Source organism: Melanostigma gelatinosum, assembly GCF_949748355.1.
Source record: "Melanostigma gelatinosum genome assembly, chromosome: 11".
Taxonomy (NCBI): domain Eukaryota; kingdom Metazoa; phylum Chordata; class Actinopteri; order Perciformes; family Zoarcidae; genus Melanostigma; species Melanostigma gelatinosum.
In genome coordinates, this window is record NC_136644.1 from 9,459,749 (window position 1) to 9,467,749 (window position 8,001).

At 38.3% G+C, this 8,001-nt stretch overlaps 1 long non-coding RNA gene across 1 annotated transcript; it reads right to left on the minus strand.

Annotated features, from left to right (window-relative positions):
• Positions 1-2,648: 2,648 nt before the first annotated feature.
• On the minus strand, positions 2,649-5,397 carry LOC306784129. The gene is made up of 4 exons (XR_013772345.1): positions 5,285-5,397; positions 4,866-4,950; positions 4,516-4,575; positions 2,649-3,696 (listed from the first exon to the last, which is right to left on the minus strand). It is a non-coding gene; the product is annotated as an uncharacterized lncRNA (long non-coding RNA).
• Positions 5,398-8,001: the final 2,604 nt, after the last annotated feature.

Genomic DNA, 8,001 nt, shown 5'->3' on the forward strand with positions numbered 1-8,001 from the left:
GATTAAAGTCAGATATGTAGAGGGAGGAAGAGAAAGACATGCAGGGGGAATAATATCCATAAAGGTTCCCGTAAATCAAAGTACAGCCGGTATAACTGGGGACGACTAGAGGTGGCCTTTGAGCCCTAGTCCTCACCCACACACACACACACACACACTATTTCATTCCATCCTCTGCATCAACAAACATGGACCCAGATTTAGAGCCACAGAAAAATGCTAGCAATGAAACGATGTTATGAGAACAACCACCACTGCCAAGTTACTTTCTGCTCGCCTCAAACGTTGTCAGTGGCTGTGTGTGTGTGTGTGTGTGTGTGTGTGTGTGTGTGTGTGTGTGTGTGTGTGTGTGTGTGTGTGTGTGTGTGTGTGTGTGTCTGTGTGTGTGAGGGAATGTGCACTTTCTCAGACATGAACAGGGAACAGACGGTGCAAACGCAAAGTCACCGTTCAGCCTGAGAACTGAGGGCAGTAAGACGGCCACAAACAGCCCTCTCTTGCGTCCATATCCTCAGCACTCACATTTACTGACCGCTGAATAATTTGAAGACACCCTTGGGACTAGCCCATTAAAAATAAGATGACCATGTAAGGTTCAAGTGCAACTTTATTTTAACTGCCTTTTTGTCTGGTAAGTTGAGATGCAATTTGAGGTGCAGTTAGAAGACAGTGGAAAAAGTAATTATCTTTACATTTAGTTGGGATTTTTGCCGTCGTTGGGAAAACAGCCCGCTCCAATCTGCTGTTATTCATATTACTATTGAATTTATGAATGTGCAATGCAATTTTCCTGAGGTTTTTAAGGCTATTGGCACCTTATACCACTTGGACAGTCACAAGGGTTGGAAAAAAATGCTTGGGAAAGTGTGTGTGTGTGTGTGTGTGTGTGTGTGTGTGTGTGTGTGTGTGTGTGTGTGTGTGTGTGTGTGTGTGTGTGTGTGTGAGTGAGAGAGAGATATAGGGTGTGTATGTGTGTGCACATGTATCGAGGTACACAGGGGTATCGTTAGACAACGCTATCATTCGCTGCCACTGTAACACACACATGCACACACAGACATAAACACACAGGAACATCTGCCTTTACAATAAAGTCAGGAAACGACTAATTCTAAGAAGCAAAAAGTATTACTTTCAGGGAGTGAAAGCAACAGACTGAGATCCGGCTGGATTCTATAACTTAATCGTTACTTTAGATCAACAACCTCGGCCAAGCTTTACGATCCTCTCAGCATGAACTCTGTTTATTTTCACTGCCTGCACAGGAATCAATTTCTAAAATTACACATTTGGGTTATTTCTGCCTGAACCACACATTGCATTCTTGTTACAAGTTAATGCTGTTGCTAAAGGATGTTGCGTCATCTCACTGATGCGCAGCAGCCGGCGAAAGTAGTTGGAAATGAAAGGAACTGTCTGAGAATTGAATAATAAAAAGATTTTCTGAGTAGCACTATTGGGGATCACGTAGTTTGCACACAGGATGATCCAAGGGCGGCCAAAAAGATGTTTTCTGAACAGATGTATTTACATGTCGGCCTAAACGTATCAAACGAAGTACATTCACAATACAGTCATACAGTGATGATAAAAAAAATGGACATTTTGGAAAACACTAATTAGCTTTCTGTCACGCTGGCAGTTAGATGAGAAGAATGACACCATTCTCATATCTGCTGAATTATTATGAAGTTATGTACAGCCAGCAGCCCGTTAGCTTAGCTTAGCACAAAGACCAGAAATTGGGAGGTGAACAGCTAGCCTGACTCTGTACTGAGGTAAGAAAATCTGCGTACCAGCATCTCTGAAGCTTACTCTCTTGACCAGGAGCTGTATCTTCCTGGAGTCTCCACTGGGTGCCTGGCAACTGCTCAACGTAAAACCGTAATATTGTATTATCTTTTATTATTAAGCAAGCCCTTAAATCCCTCCCTTGAGTGGTGTTCCCCTTGAAAGGATTGATAAAGCAATGTATCCTCTTGACCTATATTATCCATATGGTCAGTCAGGTGTCCTTTGGTCCATAAACTTCATGTTGAAAAAAAGTAGAAAAAAAAACATTTTCCCCTCCTACTCGTAGGAACACTGAACTTCTGTTGCCTCAAAGGTTCCTTTGTCCCATGAAGTTTGTCTTTATTGTTTTAAGTTCTACATTTACACGTCTGCGCCCGCTCATCCGAGAGTGAAGAGTTGTCCTTAGAAGGGCAGAAGGGATATGACTCTTGGGTTTTTGAAGGAAAAGTTGTGGGAACGGTGTCACTTAGGAATGCTGGGGCTTCATCTTCTGTACACACGCACACACACACACACACACACACACACATACACGTTTTTGCTACATGGTGGGGACGCCTGTGTAGAGGTTACGCGTGGGGACCTCATTTTCTGAATGGAATAACGGCATACTTTTCATCACATAAATTTTGTTTTGGTCCTGGGAACCAAAATATCAACTCAAGTATCAAAACTTCTCAAATTTAACAAACTGAATTTTTGTCTGGTGTTTCTATCCCAGCGGGGACGCTCCTATCATGTCATAATACAAACCACCACCAGGGGACACTGTTAAAAATGTGTCTTTCAAGCCTATATACGGAATTCAAGCCTATATAAGGTATTCAAGCCTATATAAGGTATTCAATGGAGGGTAAGTTTATAGAAACTAGAGCTTTATTTTAAAAAAAGAGTTGTTTCTGTATTATATTTTGTTAATTCATTTAATATTGCATTTGTGGATTCACCATTAAATGTTGTAATTGTATAATGACTCATCTGTGTATATTGAACTCCACTCAATGTAAATGTCAGATCAGAATCAGAAATGTTCAAACTTCACAGCTTTATTTCAAAGTTCTGTGCATTTTTCAGATATAGTACACTGAATATTACAGTTGAAAGCATTACAGTTTTGATACTGTGATATTCAGTGCTTTGTATTTCAGTTGAAAAAAAAACCTACAAATGATGGAGCTGAATATCACAGTATCACAACTGCAATGCTCTCAGCATAATATTTCAAAGTAGTATTTCACTTGCAAAACAAATACTGAACTTGACTACTACAATACTTAAATTGTAATTCTGTAAACATTATTTCAACACTTACTGTTTCAAAACCTTTCAATGCCTCACAACTGTTGTGTACAACTTCTATTACAACTGCACTGCAATGTACACTTTTTAAGTGTAGTGAAATGGTTTTAAATAACAAAAAATACAACGAAAATATGTTTGTGTATCACAAAATAGATTCGTACAACTTTAATGCCGTAACGCAAATAGAAATATTCAAATATTTAACAAAGAAAACGAGGAATGTCAAAGAGAACAGGCACGATTATGAATTCTTCAAAAAAAACAAAAAACCTGTTAAACCTTCCATTTGACAATATTGAACAACGTCCAGCAACAGAAGTGCATAAATGTCCAGCAAAGATTGTACCTGTAGTCTTCCATCTGAACACAATAGTGCACAAATGTAAAAGCTTACCTTTCTTGCAAAGACTTTCGCTTTAGTGCATCAATTCGGTTTTTTGTGTAAAATTTCACTGCCTCCCACCTCCTTCCTTTGAGAGCTAGTGGTGACGTCTGAATGCATTCCAGGAACCTTCCAAGATCTGATGTGGTCCATGAGTGTTTTTTCCACAGCCTGGATTTCGTCGTTGGTCCACTTCTGTTTTTTTGTTTGTGATGACCCTGAATAAAATGAGACAGTAATTTAATGTTATTCAAAAACCAGCAAGTACTGAGGCTATAATGTTGTATCGATCTTGACTGTAGCAGTACACAAAATACGAGTAGAACAACCTGTAGTTGCAGTAACATAAGTATTTGGAGCAACAGTGTCTAATACAAAAATAGAACTCGCAGCAGAAATATAGACGGTAGTTGCAGAAGTATGAACAAAGACACGGTTTACTAACACTAGCTTCAGTATTACATGACACAAGTGGAGTACTTCATTTAAAACAACTGGTCATTGTCCATTTAGTCCAGAGGACATTATGTGATTTAGGACTAGATGAGATCTACTGACCTGAACAAATGAGTCCTTTACATAGATGATTCTGAATTCAATATACTGGATGATGTGAAATCATATTTCCTTACGTAATGATGCCAGTTACTTTAATATGGTGTTTCATTAGCCTCAAAACCTGGGCACACAAAAACCAGGTGCGTGATAGAAACACACAGAGTAATATTGAAAGTTAAAGTATACTCACTATGCAGAATGGACAAAATAATATATTTATAGTAGGCTGAAATCATTGGATAATAATTATCGATGCATTAATGAATGTATCACTTTAATGTTGCAGCTGGTAAAGGTGGAGCTCATTTGAACTACTTAATACACGTATTAACTAAGTTACATACTACATAACGATACATGATAGTTTATTAGTTTATTTCTATTTTGGATAGGGAATCTATAAAATGTATTCTCATGTCAGTGGACTCACTAAATAACTTGATCCTAGGTGAGAAACTGAAAAACTTTGAAAAGATTACCTTTTTTTGTGTGTGATTGACCAGAGGCCTCTCCAACCAGCATCTTTTCATCCAAACTACCTATTAAAACACAAGCAAAACTGAGAATAACAGACTTTCAATTAATTTCATACATCCAATCAAATAGTGTCTACAATCTGTTGGTGCCCACAGAATAAACACTCATGTGGTATTTTAAGGAAACTGTATTAGGGAAAGTGATTGGAAATAAATCAATAAATAATACAGGCAAGGTAAAAGGCATGCAAATGATTAAGGCTAGCAATGTACCTGGACAGTGTGTGCTTTCTTTCCAAGAGAAATATTTTATCAGAAATTTTCACAATCCTCACATTTACTCGAAATATTACCTTTGGCTGGATGTGGATCATCCTCATCACTGTACTCAGAACTTGATAGAGGTTCTCTTTTGTCTCTGAGCATTTGTCTGTTGAGCTTAAAAAAAGAAAGGATTAGACTTGGATATTCTTCATTGTAAAATCACAAGCATTTAACAATAATAAATGTCAAGACAAAACAATAGACTAAAACTAGGCAACATGTTTAGAAAAGAAATTGAGTGCTGGGCTCTTAGGTTTATTTTCCTGTGCCTTTATTTGAGATGCGAGACGTTAGCTCAAAAGACTTGTGCTTTGTCTCGTAGTGGCACTTCACATTACCGCTTTCAATAATCATCACAGCCTCTGAAAATATTACCCTGATTCCTGTAAACTGACAGATGTCATGGCCCTTTTCATGTTAGAATGTGAAGTTTTGCAAATAAACTTACAACTCCACTGTCGGTTCTCATGAGCTCTGGAACACTTGTGTCCTCATCGACATCAGCTGGAGTGGGGTCAAGAATATCGGTATTGTCACTGGACCGCTGGTGTTCTTCCTGAAAAACAAATAATTTTTTTGTAATGTTTAGACAGGCTCCCAACCTACCAGTCTGCCTACCTATCAGTCTACCCACCTACCTACCTACCAGTCTACACTGTTTTACATCAATAAAATAATACACAACCAAACAACAAATACTACAACTTATATTTCATCAGACATTATGAATAAGTGGCTGCAGTGCAAACTATTTAATTTCTCCTCGTGGGAAACACTGTCGTAATAATGGAAGTCTAATATGTGTGATTAACTAGCTGTAGTCTGTAAGAAATGAATTACTCTAGCATTGTTTTGATTTCTGTTCGACATTCACAGTCGAGCAGGTTAACTGTCAATTAAGAACCCAAAGAAGATGACATATCCTACCTCGTTGGTCTGTTCAGGGTTAAAGCCATCTGTCACATCAGCGCCTGCAAATATATTAGAGGATAGAAATGTTAATATGGTTTACGATGAACTAATAACTTCAACATCATCTTTGATGGGTCAAAATGTGTTTCATTTGCGTCTAGACTATTTTTAAATAGTTATATGATTTAAACCCTGAGAGTATGATCAGTTTGGGATTGAAACCAATAGACTCCCTGAAGTATTCAGTATAATATTCTCCACTATTACAAAAGACTTTCTACAAACCTCAACATAAAACCATCTCATGGTCTCTCCCCTCTCTCACCTGTGCATTCAGAGCTGCCACCAGTGGATGAAAAACATGCTCCATCCTCCTGAAAGCACAAGGGACACATTCAGTCATGTTACAGTACTCTGTATTTCAAGCTGCAGTGGTAGAATTTGGTGTAATTAAAATTGTTGCCTGAGCTGCTATTATTACATTTTGACTGAAATTAAAAGTAATTTGTTCTGGTCTTATAGGCTGCATTATAGTAAGGTGATCTACTTATTTCTGAAAGTATGAGGCTAAATATTCTACTTCAATACCCATGGTTATTTTAATTACAATATCTGCTTACATGTGAAGAAATACTTTTTTTTAAAGTTAACCTTGACTCAATATGTCAAATATGTCACTTTGTTGAGCATAATATTCACGTTCTGTGGGAAAAAATAATGATGATAAAATATAAATTCTAAACAATATCTAAATATAATTTTGTGACTGTAAAAAAGCCCCACGATGTGTAAATTATCCATTTGTAGTTAACTGTAATTAGTTGTCCAGCCTTCCGTTAACGGTAGGCTGGTCTCAGATCGCATACCTGCAAACTCATGAGGAGTGAAAAAGGTGACAAGCCCGAAACAGTGAACAGTGTGATGAGAGGACATGTGAGCCCTTGTTGCTGTAGTTCATCTCCTTGGAGCAGAGGCTACATTTAGCCTGAATATCAATGTGTTAAAACACTGACAGTAGGAAGCTGCACTCACGTCTGTTCAGACCTCCACCTTTATCCAGACCCAGCTCCACTCACAGCTCTGTTAGCTGCACATGTTAGCTTAGTGTTAGCTAATATTAGCTGTCCATCTCGGTTAACTTCCAGCACATTGCAACAGCTCTTTTTATATGGCAGTACATGTACCAACATTAGGAGCAAGGACAATAATTAAAAACTTACCATTTCCATCCAGGTTCCACAGCTAGCCCGTCAAGTTACATGTGTGTGGAGCCGCTCGACAGTCTGAGGCAGTGAGTCACCTCTCCACGGGCGCATGCACTGATGGGGGAGGGGCCACGCCATGGTCCCCATGATGATGGTAAACGTCAGGTTTTGTGTAATGTCAGCAATGAAACTTAAGGTACTTTACACAGAACATGACATTGACTGTCCCCACCGTAACCTCACCCATCCCCCACTCCTTCGGTCACGATCAGCATGAGGGAGCTCTGAGGCTCGGCCTGGTCTGCAGCCGTTGTTAATAACTTAGACAGGTAATAGTAATTACTAAAACGGAAGGATTACATAAAATACCTGCTTAAGTTGAGACTTTATTGCTCAACTATAATTTAGTATAAAGTATGTAAAAAAAAAAATTCAATTAAAAAAGGACATTGAAATGAAACAAGCATTTCTAATGAAGTTAAGTAATAGAAGCATTTTTGAACTATTGAAAAAATTATACAACCATTGATATTCATAAAATAGAAACTACAACTATTTACAAGCCATTGTATTCAACAGAAGTATTTATATGTGTATTTAACTAACATATTATGAAAAGACTGTTAATGATGTGTACATGTTGCTGTTTCTGTTGGGTGCAATAAAAACACTTGTAAATGGCTTTTTATGCTAAAGTTCACATATGATGGACACAAGAGGACCCTCTTCAAGGTACAATCAGATTCAAGTCATTAGCATGCTGCTAACAGGAGATAGCATTCCAGAGGGTCTGCAGATTTTTCCGCAATATTTTCCTATTCAAGTCATCAAGGGGAATGTTGCCAAGCAATTTCCCATCAAATTCAACCATGTTGTGAGAAGTTATGATTATTTGAAGGATGGGCCAGTTGGTCATCACTTTCCATTAATTTTATCCTGGCAAAATCCCCCATTCAAATGTAGGCCAATTCCCTCCTCCCGCGCAGGCATGCTAAGTGCTAGGGAGTACCATCCAACTTGAATGTGCCTCATTGGGGCCTGTCTACAA